This window comes from Eriocheir sinensis, chromosome 3, assembly GCF_024679095.1.
Source record: "Eriocheir sinensis breed Jianghai 21 chromosome 3, ASM2467909v1, whole genome shotgun sequence".
Taxonomy (NCBI): Eukaryota; Metazoa; Arthropoda; class Malacostraca; order Decapoda; family Varunidae; genus Eriocheir; species Eriocheir sinensis.
In genome coordinates this window covers 17,132,758-17,149,613 of record NC_066511.1, presented here as the reverse complement: position 1 = coordinate 17,149,613, position 16,856 = coordinate 17,132,758, and the positions used below count along the sequence as shown (strand labels likewise).

General features: G+C 40.6%; 1 long non-coding RNA gene across 4 annotated transcripts in view; it reads right to left on the bottom strand.

Moving 5' to 3' along the window:
* Nucleotides 1-16,497, bottom strand: part of LOC127005831 (uncharacterized) — a 227,046-nt gene extending 210,549 nt beyond the window's left edge. For 3 of the 4 annotated variants that reach the window (XR_007758943.1, XR_007758944.1, XR_007758949.1), the window contains exons 1-4: nt 16,364-16,497; nt 15,731-15,885; nt 14,475-14,729; nt 1,437-1,536 (exon numbers count right to left, since the gene is read on the bottom strand). This is a non-coding gene — a long non-coding RNA (uncharacterized LOC127005831). The remainder of the gene's footprint in view (nt 1-1,436; nt 1,537-14,474; nt 14,730-15,730; nt 15,886-16,363) is intronic. The other variant, XR_007758946.1, reaches the window with a different exon arrangement.
* Nucleotides 16,498-16,856: the final 359 nt, after the last annotated feature.

Here is a 16,856-nt window from a genome sequence, read left to right as displayed (position 1 = left end):
TCAATAAAAGCTAAAATGATTACATTGTTATGATTTATCGTTTGGCAGGAATATACTCTCTCTCTCTCTCTCTCTCTCTCTCTCTCTCTCTCTCTCTCTCTCTCTCTCTCTCTCTCTCTCTCTCCGCAGGGCAAGTTCATTACGGCGTCACTGCTTCGTGTTTGTCAAGACTTATTAGACATTAACCAGGTGCTGTTGTTACTCGGCGAAAGTCATCCAGGCGGGAGTGGGAACGCGGTGATTATAATGGAAGTTAACTTGTCCAGCTTACTGACAAACACGCGCCCTTTGATGGAGAAAGTTTGTGTTAAGTGATGTTATTTTTCCTAAGGTTCATGTTCCCGCGGGGTGACATTTAATTGGCTATCTCCGAGTGTCGTTAGCAAGTTACAATGACCCAAAACTTTACTTCCACGCTATTCAAGGACTTCTATGACATAGAGGTATTACTCCCTTTCCTTTTGAGTAATATTCTAATGAATGCTAATATACTGAGAAGAAAGTTTTTGTGATGTAATTTTCATGTTTTGACGGATTTTACACAGACACGTAAACCATAAGTGTATAAAAAAATGACTGTTAGAAACGTGAGTATAGACAGATGAAGGGAACGAACGAAATAATTACAGAATAACAGAATGAAGGACAAATGTAACGGAGAACGAAGTCAGCAAACTAGAACCCACTCGTGACGTCAAGGAACAGTCCAGATTGGCAACCGTGGATTCAGGAAGCCACATGCATACCGTCCTAAAGTTACCGCGTCTGTCTGTCTGTCGGTCGGTCGGTCGGTCGGTCGGTCTCTCTCTCTCTCTCTCTCTCTCGTTATAGTTCCTCGTAAGCCTATGACCATAAAGCTCCCTCCTGGTTCTTATCTGTCCTCTCTCTCTCTCTCTCTCTCTCTCTCTCTCTCTCTCTCTCTCTCTGCCTCTCTCTGCCTCTCTCTCTGCCTTTATTTTTGCTGTACATTTCTCGTGTTCCTCTCTTCCGTCTCCTCAATTTCCTCTTATCTACTATTTCTCCCATCCCCTCCCCTCTTTTCTTCCTTTGTTACTCCTGTCTTTTTCAATCACCCTTACTTCTGTTTTAACCTTCAACTATTTTACGACTATTTACGTTTATCATCTCTTTCAATAAATCGTTCATTATTTCCTTTATCACTTTTTCCTTCCTCCTTCTATGTCGTTGAAGGGCGGACATTATCCCAGTCATCATAAGAAAGAGAAAGAGGCGGAGGAGGAGCAGAAGGATGAGGATGTGGAGGATAGGGAGGAGGAGGAGGAGGGAGATATGTTCCAATACGTGCCTTTCTTCTAAACCCACTCCATCCTTTCTCCCTTCCATGTATACTCTCTCAACCACAATCTCCCTCCTCGCTTGCCTCTCTCCACTCCCCTGTACCCAAATGACAATATGTTGACCATTCACTCACTCACCTCTCCTCTCTGCTCTCCTTAACTCTTCTTCCCCGCGCCACTCACTGCCGTCCCCTCTCGTCCTTTAGTCTTCTCCAGTGTTAACGATATCCGGGGTCCTCTGTAAAGAAGTGGACGGGTATGAAAAAAAAACATGAGTAACAACATAAAGGCAAACAAACAATGAGGGAACAGAAAAGACACACGCAAGAATGGAACAGCAAAATGCGCAGATACAGTATTGCACAGAATGATAAAAAAAAGGAGAAATAAAAGGAAAATAAACTGTTCACCAGAGGAGTGTGGCAAATAAATCTTCGTTGTTCAATCTCTCTCTCTCTCTCTCTCTCTCTCTTTGCATGTTAGAACAAAAACAGTCTGCGGGGAAATTGTTTTTATTGCACTTGTTCAGTTATTTCTTCCTACAGTTCGTGGCTCGTGATAACAATAGGCGAGGAAGGGGAATAATATACTACCAGAAGAAATAATGACACTACTATTGTTTCTACTTTCTTTCCTCCAGTTTTTTTTTTCGGTTTTCCTTTACGCTATATTGCTTCATTTTGTTTTCTTTCCGCGTCTTCTTTGTCCTCCGTTTCCTCTTCTGGGGTGTTGTTATTGCTTCTGTTTATCTCATTTTTTTAATTACTTTTTATGTCAAAGTCTTAGCCTTCTCTTGTTCCCTTTCAGTCCAATTTTGTCTCCTCCATCATTTTACTAGTTTAACTTTTCCTTTTCTTCTGTCTGTAACGGTTAACTTTTTTTTCTCTCTTTTTTACCTATAAGCAATTTTTCTCAACTATCTAAACAATGATCTTCAGGCCATAACAATTTCACATTATCAAACATTTCTGTATTGGGAAACATGATTTTTCCCTCAGTAGATTCTCCCACCTTCACTTCTGCCTTCCCATTCCTGTACAGCTTCCACAGTCAGTATTTTCCTTTTTATAATGTTCTCTTTCCTTCCCCACATTATTTTGCCGCCCTCACATTATCTCCCTCCCGGCAAGGCAAGAGCAACAACACTTTGGACGGACAGGAGGCAGGAGAGGAGGTACTATTATCATGTCTGACAGGACGGAGAAAAAGTTCCAAGTGGGCGGCGGAGGAAGACAAAGAAAACGGAGGGAGAAAAGAGGAAGGGAATGAAGGAGGGAGAAAGGGAGGAAAGGAGCGATTGGGTGCCGAGGAAGAGGAAGACATATGTTGAGAAAGAGGGGAAGAAGAAATATGGGTCGGAGAAAGGAAATATAAAGAGAAATACGTTGAGAGAGAGAGAGAGAGAGAGAGAGAGAGAGAGAGAGAGAGAGAGAGAGAGAGAGAGAGAGAGAGAGAGAGAGAGAGAGAGAATCTTATTGAGAGTGGATGGTTATGCGTTTATGATGAAGATGAAGAAAGACGGAATGACGAACTGAATGTTTTTTCCGAGGCAATGTAGGTCAAGGGTCATTAGCTTCCCATTAAGGAGGAGGAAGGCGTTTCAGGCAGTTATAAGGTGCATTTGGAGTCTTTAATGAAATAAGTAGCTACGTATAAATAAACTATCACGACGGCTAAAAATTGCATCTCTTAGTGTCGATTGTAGATAAACTCCGATGAAACGTATTTAGTAAGAACAATACGAAGTACAACAGGGAAACTATGCCGCCTTTGGGTACGGTAATGACCTGCGTAGCTTGACTATTTGAGGAGCTGCATGACTGTAGAAGCGGTGGATGGTGTTTCGTCTGATCTGACGCTGTGACGAATTTGCTGCAGTAACACTTTTTTTTTAGCCTATACAGATCATTGGTTTTCTACTGTTTATATTTACTCGAAGATGTTTACTTTAATTATTACTCTGTTAACGACTAGACGCTTAAATTTCAGTCATAAGGTATAGCACATATATTGAAGTTTTATCGTGAAGTATGTCCTTCCTAAATTACAAACTTGTGGAAGCAGCTTGAACTCCCCTCACGGGCGGGAGTTGAAAAGATTAATGGACCGCCTGGCCCGCTTTGACGCCAAGTTTGGGCGGAAGAAAGACGGATTTTTCTTGATGATGAAGTCAGATGTATGTTCAAAAGTTTGACTTCGAAAACATGAGCATGTGGAGAAAGACTGACATATATGCGATCACAAATCTATGAAATTACAGCAAGTGATTAGACCATAGTGAATCTCTCTCTCTCTCTCTCTCTCTCTCTCTCACACACACACACACACACACACACACACACACACACACACACACACACACACAATACAGCGCGTTATCAGGCCATGGTGAATCTCTCTCTCTCTCTCTCTCTCTCTCTCTCTCTCTCTCTCTCTCTCTCTCTCTCTCACACACACACAAACACACACGGAACAATAGCCAAAACAATTCCAACGCTATCACAACACACAGTAACTCTCCACGCCAATACTGGTTACATTCGAGTACATTTAAATACCCACAGTTGAAAACAATTAAATACTGAAGCGGCTCACCCTACGCACTGTGTCGGCACTGACGCTTTTTTAGTGGTTTTGATATATTTTTTTTCAACAGTAGTGAAAATATTGTATCAGCAATAAATTTTATTTAAAAAAGAACAAGAGACTTCCATAAATGCTCGTTAAGTTAACAACAACAAAAAAACAACACTCGGGAAGCGAAATAGCAAAGTGGTCAGCAGTAGATATTTGTAACCCTTTTATTAAACACGCTGGTCTAAATATATTACTTAAGAACAATAATCTCTTATCTTCATTAAATAAAAGGGTTTACAGTGTACAAGTCTGACCTTCGAGGAATCCCAAACAAGAAAAACAATAATGGCGAGAAAGGGGCACGACTTCGCGTAACTTCTCTCGCTCACGATCTCTCGACAACTAATCGCGGAGAAGCCTCAAACTGACACTGTGACGTCATCAGTGAATTCTTGCTTCGAGATAACTTGAGATAACTTAACCCCTTGGATGCGGACCACCTACAAGAAAACATCACCAAGCTCTTGGAGTGGAGCAATAAGTGGCTGCTACATTTCAATGAAGAAAAATGTAAAGCCATATAACTTGGGAGGGGAAGTCCAGCATACCAATACCACATGGGAAACACTCCATTATCCTACACTGAGGCAGAGAAAGACCTGGGACTATAATATGTTACCAGGCTACCAGTGAAGGCCAAATCCGTGCCAATCGCAGCGGACGGGTTAACGGAGACTCAACGTCCAGTTCACCCTCGTGTTACAGCCCGTTACAAAACCAAACTACTGACCACAACGATACCATGAGACACAACCTGCACAGAAGATACACCGAACGAAGGAAATATTACAGCTAGAATGAGGCACACGAACAATAATTGTCGTCCAAAGGCTTCGGTCACCTGGTTTATTGGCTCGAACCTCAGCCGTGGAACAGGCGTACATGGCAACTCACGCCAGTGTTGCCATCCGTCGGTATGGTACAGGCAGACCGCAGCAAATATTTAGTCCCGTGGCGCTGCTTTCACCTGATTTAACGAGAAGATATTTGTCTCACTGAACGTAAATGGCTTAACAAAACTGTAGGGGAGGTGGCACATCCCATAAAGGTCAACACGTTCTTCTGAAAACCAAACTCGTACATGATTTTACAAGTCCGAAAAGAAATTACCTCACGTGTTATGGATGATAAAAAATGTATAGCCGTAATGTCGCTTATCTTTCAGCTCTGCAGTGATTAAAAATGTCATACAGCCTTATGGCATATGGAAATGTCAGGTTATTTCATATTCATTTTAGAATAGAACGAACTGGAAATGAAACAACACGTACCGAAAAGACAAAAGTAATGTGTGTGTTTGTGTGTGTGTGTGTGTGTGTGTGTGTGTGTGTGTGTGTGTGTGAGAGAGAGAGAGAGAGAGAGAGAGAGAGAGAGAGAGAGAGAGAGAGAGAGAGAGAGAGAGAGAGAGAGAGAGAGAGAGAGAGAGAGAGAGAGACCTCAACCCATTACTGTGGACCCATGGGAAAAAGTCACATGTCCGGATACAGCTCTCACCTCTGATCCCCCCAAAGCTTTACGTCGGGAAGGGACAGGTGTGAGGGAAGAGGGGTGGGGGGAGGGGGATAAACACTGGTAGCGTATATGAGCAGCTCAGGTGAGGACAAGGAAGCGTGGAGGTGAAGAGAAAGGGAGCGTGAGAGTACAGGTGCGGAAGCAAGCTACTTAAGAATAATTGCTTGCGGCGTTACCTGTAGCACTCCGGCAGCGGCTCACGTGGAAAGCTCAGGTGTTAAAGGTGGCTATGGGAGGGCGAGGTACTGCTGCGTAAGGTAAGCTCTTCTCATTAGTGCGTCTGCTTTACTACAGGGTGCCACATTTTTTATCATTATTTATGTACCTGTCATCTCTTTAATAAAATCTTTCTTGTTCTACCCATATTTTTCTCACCCACATTATTCATCTCCCTCTTCTCCATTATTTGTGAGGCATTTTTTTATTGTTTTACGTGGGGGAAGTTTTATTATCTTTCTGAACTATATTCTTCCCTTAAACAAAAGATATATGCTTTCCTAGTGCGTTTTTAAATCGGCTTTGTTCTTCTCCCTTATCATATTTTTTTTTTGTGGAGTGTTTTTATTATTTGTTGTGGGTCATTTTGCTATCATTTTTTTGTATATTCTTCTTCTTCATCTTAAAAAAAATCTTCTGTTTTCGAGTATTGAATAAACCCCTGTACATGTAAACATTATTTCCCTAGCCAAGGAGATGTGCCTGATATTTTGTACCAGACTCTTCCTAAATCTTAAATGTCTTCCTGTCTGTTACACCTTCATCACCTGTTGCCACACGACTCCCTTCTCCTCGGAATCTCCTTTGGGCCCAACAGCCACCTCAGCACCGCCGCTATGACTCCGCTTTGGGATGGAGGGCTTGAGTTGTTGGCGCGCTCCTGTGTTTAGCCTCTCCAAGTTTCCCCAGGTACCCATTTATCGATAAGCCCGAATGCGAGGATCAGCAGCTGCGTGAGAGGCGAGCCTACTACCCAACAGGCCGGGATGGAATTTAAGTCCGTGGTTTACCGATTTTCGACGTAAAATAATGTTAGTATATAATGAATGCTTCATATTTTACTTTTGTTTCCAGGATTTTCACTGAAACTCCATTGAGCAAGCTTCTGTTCCCTCTTTTTTTTTTTTTACATGTCACGTTCTCTCTTATATGCTTGCATGATTTAAAGGTGTTTGGTGAGCCCTGCTATCCCGCTGTTAGTACCGCAAAAGTGAGCTTGGATTAATATTTTTATTATTGTATTATGCGGCGAGACATTAATGCGCTTCGTACCTAATCTATATCTACTGAAGAAGAAAAACATAATAAGCAGCCAGTTGTGTATAAGTCATATTACATTAGCAATTGGCGTACAAGATAACAAAATATTAAGGGAGAATAGCGATAATTTCAATCAATAATACAAGCATAAAGCAAACTCTTTCCCAGGCCGAACAAAAAGTTCAGTAAATTTGGAGTTATATTTATAGTTACGCTAATGTGCCAATAATCCGGCCTCACCCTCTCCCTTGCTTTCCTGATGTGGAATATTATATGATTAGGGGAACGGACAGAGCTTATTAATGAACGAACCAGGAAGTCGAGAGAGAATACGAGTGACCCCGTCGACTATGTGCTCTTCATCCCTTCCTTTACTACCATTCCCTGCTGCGACCTTCTAAATTCACCATTCATAGTAGTCTGCGATCAAATTCCCACATTCTGTCAAGTAAAAGATGTAAATATTGATGGGTAAAAATTATCTGTGGGCTATATGACGTGTGTGTGTGTGTGTGTGTGTGTGTGTGTGTGTGTGTGTGTGTGTGTGTGCGTGTGCGTGTGTGTGTGTGTGTGATGAATATAGCTATATAGATATGATGAAAGGAATAAAGACATAAAAACGAAGACAAAAAGAGAGGAGCTTAGTTTAAATAACGTCGTACTTATGTGGTATGACGTTTTAATAATGGCATGTGATCCAATTACTTACCTTATATAAATAAATCAACTGTAAATTTTTCCTGGTAAATGATATGTTCCTTTTCTGAATTAATTATACTCTTGTTTGCTATTAATAATGTTTTTAGAAATAATTTCTTCATATTTATATGAACTTTCTGCTTTCCTTCTAACGCAAAGGTTATATTTTTGTTTTCGTCCTTTCATTCGTTTTTTTTTTTTCCTTATTCTCTTTTATTCATGTATTGCCTTTGCATATCATCCTTATTGTTTCTATTTCTCACTGTTTCTTCCTTCATTATCATCTCAACATCTAAACCTGATCAAAGTTTAAGAGACACACCATTCATAATAGAAAACAACAACAACAATAATAATATGCATGTTTGATATCTGCTTCGAGAGCAAAATTTTATGGAAGCACTAAAAAAAACTCATTTCAATAAATATTGCCATTCCCGGGATAAATTGATCCGTTAGGCATTATTACATTACTCATATTAATATCGTCCTGTTCTCAAAAAATAATAACGAACATTTCAAACATGAGGGTGACGTATTAATTCACCTGACGCTGACTTATATATGCACCTGGACACTGTCGAATAATTAGTTAATATAGGTAGGCATGTGCTGTCAGCAGTATTAATGGCGCTGGCACACGGTAAACTCTAGACGCTGGATGAGAGCAGCGAACAGGGGAGGCGAGAGGGAGAGCAAACTAAAGCCGTACTGAGGGGAGAACGGGGCTTTGTCTGTACGAGTGTGATCTGTATAAATACTAAAAGGAAATGTTAACTTCTGGAGAAACTACTTCCAAGAAAAATCTTACGACAGACTTGCATCACGTAAAAGAAATGAAAATCCATAATGCTGAGAGATGAAAAAAATATGGAAACTATATTAGTTACCGATAACGTTAATTTGAGTGAGGAGGTAAAGGCAAAAATCATAAAAAAAAATATTGGTTCGTTAAATGAGAAAAAAATGAATATACACGACCAAACTTTAGGGGAGCGAAAGTTAGCGATGGCGAAATAAAATAAATATAACCGAATGGATAAATAAATGAAATTCAATCAAAACAAAACTGTGCGAATAAAAACAAAATTGGGAGGGTAAACAAACGAAAGGAACAATAATGAAGCACCGTCCCTTTGATATTGCGTCCCCATTAGAGAGTGAAACGACGGCAATAGGATTTAAGGGGGATATAAAAAGGAAACATGAAGGAGGGAACGATGTGGGGAAATAAAAGAAGAAGAAGAAGAAGAAGAAGAAAAAGAAGAAGAACAAGAAGAAGAAGAAGAAAAAGAAAAAAAAGAGAAAAAGAAGAAAAAGAAGAAGAAAAGAAGAAAAAGAAAAAGAAAAAGAAGAAGAAGATTTGAATTTAGAGAAAGAAAAGAAGGAGAAGAAAGAAAAGAAGGAGAAACAAAAGAAGGAGAAGAAAGGAAAGAAGGAGAAGAAAGAAAAGAAATGGAAAAGAAATGAAATAGAAAAGAAAAGAAATAGAAAAGAAAAGAAAAGGAAAAGAAAAGAAATGGAAAAAAAAGGAAAAAAAAAAGAGGAAGAAGGAGAACAGGAAGAACAAGAACAACAAGAAGAAGAAGAGGAGGAGGAAGAAGAGGACAAGGAGGAGAAGGAAGACGAAAACCGAAGGAAGCTGTTTTCAGACGGTTCCCATTCGAGGCACCCATCAGTTTTGACCTTCCATTTACCCCTTATCTAAACCGACGTCCACACACCCATCATCCATCACGTACTTCTCTCCCCCCTCTTCCTCCTTACCCCTCGAAACCACCACTGTTCATCCCACCTCCATCTACCCTATCTTTCCTATATCACTCAACCTATTCCTCCTTACGCCTATCATCTTCCTTATCCCCGCCTATCTAGTCCGACCACTCTCATTTTTTCCCCTCAGTTTCTTTCTTATTACCCATTTCTTCAGTCTCTTCCCTTCTCCCTCCTCGCCATAACCCAGACCGAATGTGACCCAACCAGACCTGACCCGACCTTTCCCAGCTAGACTCCCCCCACTCCCTCTCTCCCTCCCCCAACTTGTGGTCCCATAAATGACAGGAAGTAGTAGACGTAAATATGTTCCCCTTCCATCCTCTTCCCTTTTCCCCTCCCGCTTCCTCCCCACACGAACCAACAGCCTCCGGGATTTAGAAATGTTTATATGTAAAGTTTGGTGTTTATCTGCATAGTTTTTTTCCTCTCTATCTATACTTTACTTATATATTACTTGTTTCTAGTTTTCTGTAATTCACATTTATTTACAGTGTTTAGGTTGGATGACTCTAGTTTGTTGCCGTTATCCTAGCTGTTATTGCTATATTCGTAATCATTCAGTAAGAGGGAATGATAAACTACAGACACAAAGGAAGACAATATATAGTTACTATTTTTATTATTCAAAGACATTAGAAAGGGAGTATTGTAAATTACCGCCGTATGATCTCATTTTTTATATATTTGTTTGAAGTTAACAAAATAATAACAACTCTTAATACTCGTGTGAGGCAGATTACAAGGTGTCCGTATAAGCTTTTTTTCAGCCTTTTAAAAGACGGGTGTTACTAAAATTCCATAACATTCGGCACCTCCTGCAAGTAAAGTTTTCAAGTCCCATTTTCTTATAGCCGATAATAGGAGACACTGCTCCAAGTCCGAGTTCAACGATGCTCTCCCCAAAGGCTGCCGAGCAATCCGACATAATTACGCTTTAGTGCCTCAGGGAACACAATTCATTATAATCGAGTAAAGTAATTGAGTATTAAACGGAAAGCTAAACTCGCTGCTGGTAAAACTTTAAATGGATCCTCACATTATTACTTTTACCTCCAATACCAACGAGATTCCGCTTCTCTTTTCTTTCAGGTTTTTAAATTCAGAACTATTCATTATCACGACCGGAGAGGAAGACGTAAGGAAGTGTTAATCTAATGTTAAATTGCTAGTTCGTCTTCCCGTCTCTCTCTTCCTCCTGCTGCGTCTTTGATCTTCTTTTATTTAATGTTCTCCTTTTTATGTTCTTTTGTTTTCCTTTCTTTCATTTTTCGCAATCTCACTAACATGATATCACTGTTTTTCTTTGCTTTTCGTCCTTTCATCTGTTTCCTGCAATCTTAACTTTTCCATCCCTGCCTTTAATCCTCCTCCTCCTCCTTCTATCACAGTCTTTTTCCCTCTCCTCTCTTCTTCCCCCTCGCCTCTTTATACAGTCAGTCTACCTATCTATCTATCTATAAGAACAATTTCCCATTTTGTTGAAGCTAGTCAATTAAGAAGACATCAAGGAAAGTTTAAATGTATAAGTAAGAAATAAGTAAACAAAATAGAAAAAGTAAAAAGATAAGTAAATAAAAAATGCAAAAAAGATGACAGAGGAGCATGGAAGACAATCATCATAATGGACGTCTCCCCCACCTGTCTGTTTTCACACCACTAAGTACCATTTCCAGGATCGCCCCAGCCAGGAAACAATAACTTAAGTATTAGCGCAATGGGGCGTATACATAGAAAATGGCATTGGTGTAGTTACTGCGACAGGGAAGAGTTATTGGTGCTACTCTGAATAGGTATAGAGACAGACAGACGCGTAAATGGAGAGATAGATAGATAGAAAAGAGAGTGATACAAAGAGCAAGTTGACCGAAATTGACCTCTCTTTTGGCCACTCTTTTATGAACTTTTTTTTTATAGGAGCAGTGATTAACGGGCTTTTTTCCTCATTATCATTGGTTTTTCCCCCTTGAGCTGTTTGCTGTAATGTACAAAAAAGTTGTTTGAGATATATCACTATAAACATATAAATACTCTCATATAATTTTTTTCCTTTATTTAGAAGCGTTCGCATATAATCAACCAAGTTCAACTCCCAGAGACTTTAAAAAAACATAGCTACACGATTATATATTTTTGTTATTCAGTTCCAGCGAGAGTAACGCCTCGATAACAAATGGCAAACAAATTAACGAAGAGAAAGGAAGACAACGGAGACTATAGTCTATCGATTTTAACGAGCCCTTGGGCACGACTCAGGGATTCCCCACCAGACCGCGCTGGTGCCACATCACTCCATTACTCTCCTCAGAGAGGGTCGCTACCTCTCTCTCCCTCTCTCTTTTGCATGGCTGTTCAGGATGCGAGAGTGAGATCTACTTGAGTTGTTCATTGTGGAGAAACGCTGAATGGTACGGCCTGGCGCCTGTTGCCATGGTCCGTCAGGCGGCACCGTCGCATGAGCCACGTTGTCAAGTGATATGGAAGGTTTACTGAGTCGTTGTCTTTCCCTCTAATCCCAAGCCATTCATAACACCATGCAGTCATATGATGAATATATATATATATATATATATATATATATATATATATATATATATATATATATATATATATATATATATATATTCCATAAATAGATATCTTACTGACTAACAGTGAGACAGATCGCCATGCGCAGGTCATCACTAGATCTGTAAACAATGGGGGTTTCCCCGGGCCAAATCACAGGGCTCAAGTTAGAGTCGATGGACTATCCATTAAGGGAGAACAGCTGCATGACCTTTCCCGGAATTCAACATCCGAGAATCAACACGATGACGATAGCACGATGTAAACTTGCAGAGCAATACGGTGAAAAGGTTGCTTCAGTGAATTCTAGCGTTTTTCGAAACCCGCGTGAGTAAAGGGAAAAATAATTCAAAATAGAACTAATATAAAAATAGTAGACATGAAGAACTGTGCAAACGCCCTCACACTTTTCCTACACTCTCGCGGCGTCTAGTTCAAAGCGGTGGTGGTGTTTATGGGCGGTGCCTCGCGCTGGACAGGAGCTCAGGTCAACAGAGAACACAGCATCTTTCCACTACTTAAGACTCCCCCCAGCACTTTACACTTTGAAGACGCAAGGATGTTCATCACTTAGAATGCTTTAAAGTAAATTACGAAATCAATATTCGGCCAGTCTCGTTTTCCTTTACGGATGGCAATAACAGTCTGGATCTTTGTGTATGTATTCCTTACTCATAGCGAGAGCGGCTTTTATATGTTTTAGCAAGGGTAACATGAGGATTCTCTTACACGATACTGTTACGCGCTGAACTGGCAGTGGCAAGTCGGAAAGCTAAATAAAGACGCACAAACGAAAGCAAGAATAATAGAAAACCCTGTCACGATATTCCATACGGCAGTTGGTGATAACGCCCGCATGTAGCTAATGTAAAGGGAGATCTGCTGTTTGGGTGATCAGTTACGAAGGTTGAACAGCCAGCGTAAACGGAATTATTGTCATCGTGCAAATGAAGCAAATATGATAGACAAATTATCAAACATAAATATATGGAACGCTGAATCGTATTACATACAAAGGAAACAAAAGGTGCACCCTGATACTATTGCACTGAATGCACGCGACGTAACAAGAATAGAGGACGTGGACACACCGCGTTTCCAATCAAAGGTTTCCACTGCGATGCCTTTGTTCACCTCATGTTCTTTAAATGTTATGATTCTTTTTAATTATCCATTCCTTGTATTCTAGGATTGACATGCGGCAAACATGACTGAATAATAAGTGAATGTCAATTAAAAGCCAGCACAAAGGAATTATTCATACATCCATTTGTCGACACGGAACACTCAAACAGACTCCCGCTTGCTTGTGTTGTGCTGAGCGGGAGCCGCGTTCACAGGGCCTCGTAAATTGCTGGGCTTTGATACAGTCGAGCAACGCGAAATGACTGACTCGGAGCTCATGAAAATTGCACAGGAGCTGAATGAAAATAAATGCAAATATGATGTGGAGACATGTGGCTAACACAGTACGGGATAAGTTTGAAAAATATATATTATTTGCCATCTTGTATAGAGAGGAAATGCAAGGTGACAATAATTCAGTGATACGAAGGATACGATTCATCACACAAGCGAGAACAATGTTTAAACGTGTAATTATGTCATTGGGCTTAGGGGAAAGTTAACTCTCCCAAAAGACAAACATATAGACAACCAACGGAAAGATGATTTTGCTGACAACAAAATTAAGAGCACAAAATAAATATCTTCAAACTCCCGTCGTTTTATTGTGATGCAAACAAGTATAGGAGTCACACAAGCCCCGCCCGTTGCTACACGCTGACACTTTTCAATCATCGCCAAGGAGCCGAGGACAACCCACATGCTGTCCTGGTGACCACTATCAACCAAGAGGATCAAGTGGTGCTCCGTGGGCCAACACGAACTCTCTCTCTCTCTCTCTCTCTCTCTCTCTCTCTCTCTCTCTCTCTCTCTCTCTCTCATTGGTGGCGCGAGCAGTTTTTTGTATTGGCTTCCTTTGAGAGAGAGAGAGAGAGAGAGAGAGAGAGAGAGAGAGAGAGAGAGAGAGAGAGAGAGAGAGAGACGCCGCGACATACATAATAAATACACCTCAATAATACTTTTGATTTCACTGGTACACATTCATCTGGTAAGTAACGGGTCACACAAATAAGAAACTTATAAATTCTAAACAAACAGCTTCCAACAAGAATTCGTCAGCTGTAGCCCAGTGAGAATGAGCAAAAATAAATTACTGGCGACATAAAGAAATTCGAACACGTACCTGCTTCAAACCCTGCACTATCTTATTGTACACGAACCTAATCCACCCTCTCCTATGTGGGCAGCGCGGCAGGCAGGAGGAAAGGAAAAGAGGTGAAGACAAGCTCGCTTCCCGCCCTCTTACTTAACATACAGGAAAACATATCTGAGAAATGTCACTATTCCTACTGCGTCACTGAACACCCTCTGGTTCATAGCAAAATTTCGTTAAAGAAAATGCTCATTATGCATAACAGTCGACTGCCAAGGACTGAGACGCAATAATCAACTCAGTTTCCCATTCGCCTCAGATAATTACTTTTTAACATGCTAAAAAGAAACATGATAAGTCTGCCAAGCTTGAGGCATTAGGAAACATTATTCCAACATCACGGCCGACTTACTAGCCCACCCAAGGTCCCTAACCGCAGTGCCAACCAACAAGCAGCTCAGAAGGCCACTAAGGTTCCACACGATGACCCAGTAAAATTAAGTGTCTCTTACCTTTCTTTTCGTAGCGAGGACAAACGGTCGTGGAGGCAATTATGGTGGTGGTTGATGGAGTGACCCGAAGTGTCCTTGCACTGGTAATGGCGTAGGCGGCGGTTTGGTGATCAAGAAGGCTCTGTAAGGAGGACCGAATTAGGAGCTCGTTGGGGGCTTTATCTCATCGTGTTTCGGCGTAACAGCATTAGTCGAGACAGTCGTCAAGTGATGCCCGATGCAGCTTCTACGGTACAAGCTGCCTGTCATGCGATGCTGTGGATACAAAGAAGCATGAACTAGAACTCATCTGCTAGTGATGTGATTTTTAATAGTAACTTTTGAAGTTGATGTAATAAAAACTAGTAAATGAAAGGATATTTTTATGAAGACTGCAAGAATCCAGTCATCCTACACAAGTATTCATTTCTGAAAACCGGCTGTTCTCCATTTACCTCTCTTGCCTCTGAATCACCAGCACATTGTACTCCACCTCCCCTCCTCATATCCCCCGGCATTCTCACCCACCCCAGATAACTCGGCCCCACAAGGTCCCTCCCTTTCCTTGTCCTTCTTTATTGCTTGTTTGTTCTTTACAGTTGTGTCCTTGTTATATGTCAGTTTTCGAACAGCTGCCTCAACGATATAAAACTCTTATTTTGATTATTTGAATTGTCACACACACACACACACACACACACACTGCCAAAGCAGTCGTTATAGGGTAACAGCAGCCATTGGGATGAATCATTATGTTTTGAGGCACATAAAACTAATTGACAATCAACAAGAGAATGAGTAGATGACTCTAGTAAATATGAAATCATACAGGTGCACAGTATGACTATCCTATCAACAGCTTTGGACTTACTTTACTAGACTATTAATGTTGTAAGGCTTCAGAAACGATTCATTGTTAATATACATGTACATAAAATCATAAAAGATGTAAGCAGTAGATAGGCTAAAAACAGCCGTAATGCTTAATTAATTAACAAGGTTATTATTCATGTAAGAACCGAAAATAATTGTGCAATCAATATGCAGTTAAATGAGTATAGATATCAGGTGCGTCAAACATAATCAATAGAATAACTAATAATTGCAATACCTGTTTCATTGCATGCTTTCAACATTTATTCCCTCAATAATACTCCAATTGAACACACATTTATTTGTTTTGCCGCCTTACAACATCAATAGCCTACTTAGCACAGTCCTCTATCTCATTTAATAGTTATAGAAATGAGAATAAAACAAGCGCTACCGGTACTCACCATACGAGCAGGACTTGAGGCAGTGACGAATATTGGTATATACTTGGCGTCTCTCTGGGGGTCAGCTTCCTTCCCTCAAAGTGAGCCTCCACACACACACATACACGCACACAGAGCAGGGACAGGATCCAGGTCATGTTAACATCGCGGTTTAACTGAAAAGCGACCAACCCTGCACCAGTTGGGTCAAGGAGAAAGGTAAGAAGAAAGAAAAGTTTAAGCCTTGCCCGGCTGGTGCAGTTTGTTAGGCACTGTCAGTTTTGAATGTTAACATTTAATGATTAATCTACGTGAATCTATTTATTCATAATGATAGGAATCTGTATCAAACTGCACTTTTCATCCACGGAAGACTTCCTTCAATTTCCTTGCCTCCCGTCCCGGCCGCTGGTGTTTTATATTTATTAGAATTTTTTTCATAAAAGCTCTTGCAGACAAACACTTGTAATAGAAAAGAACAATAAGAACCTTGTTCCCTACAATTACGAGCTAACAGAGAAACAATCCATGCAGCCGGGAGACCACAACGGCTAGGATTCAAATCGAGTCCCCGCCTGCACCAGACGGCCAAGACTTTTCTCGTTTTCCGTCTATTCTACTAGCATAATACATACTAAATATTCACTTCCTTACCGTCTGTTAGCTCTAGGGATAGAATTCTGATGAATCCCAGGGCAGGAGTTTCACTTATAGCCGCGAAAACCGTAAAAACTATGACGAGTAGGACATGCTTATAGAATGACTCCGATTACCGTACTGGCGGCGGCCTGCCAGTACCAGCAGGGTGACCAGGTGCCAGTTACTGTAATATCGTACATTTTTTTAAAGAAAAATATCGTACTTTAGCCGAAATTGTTGTACTGAATTATAAAACTATTATTTGCGGTACGAGAATATCAGAAGAGCTATTTCCTATTTGTAAATTATATACTGTTTTAATGCTAAGAAATTATTGTATATCGTACGGAAGTTATTGTTTATCGTACCAGGCAGTAATTTATCGTATTTATAGGAGCAGGGCCTGAAACCTCACCAACGGTAAACGATAATTATCGTATATTGGGTCACGCTGCCAGCCTGTCGGCTAATGAGTTACGGGGAAGCGGAGATGTCAACTCTATCAATA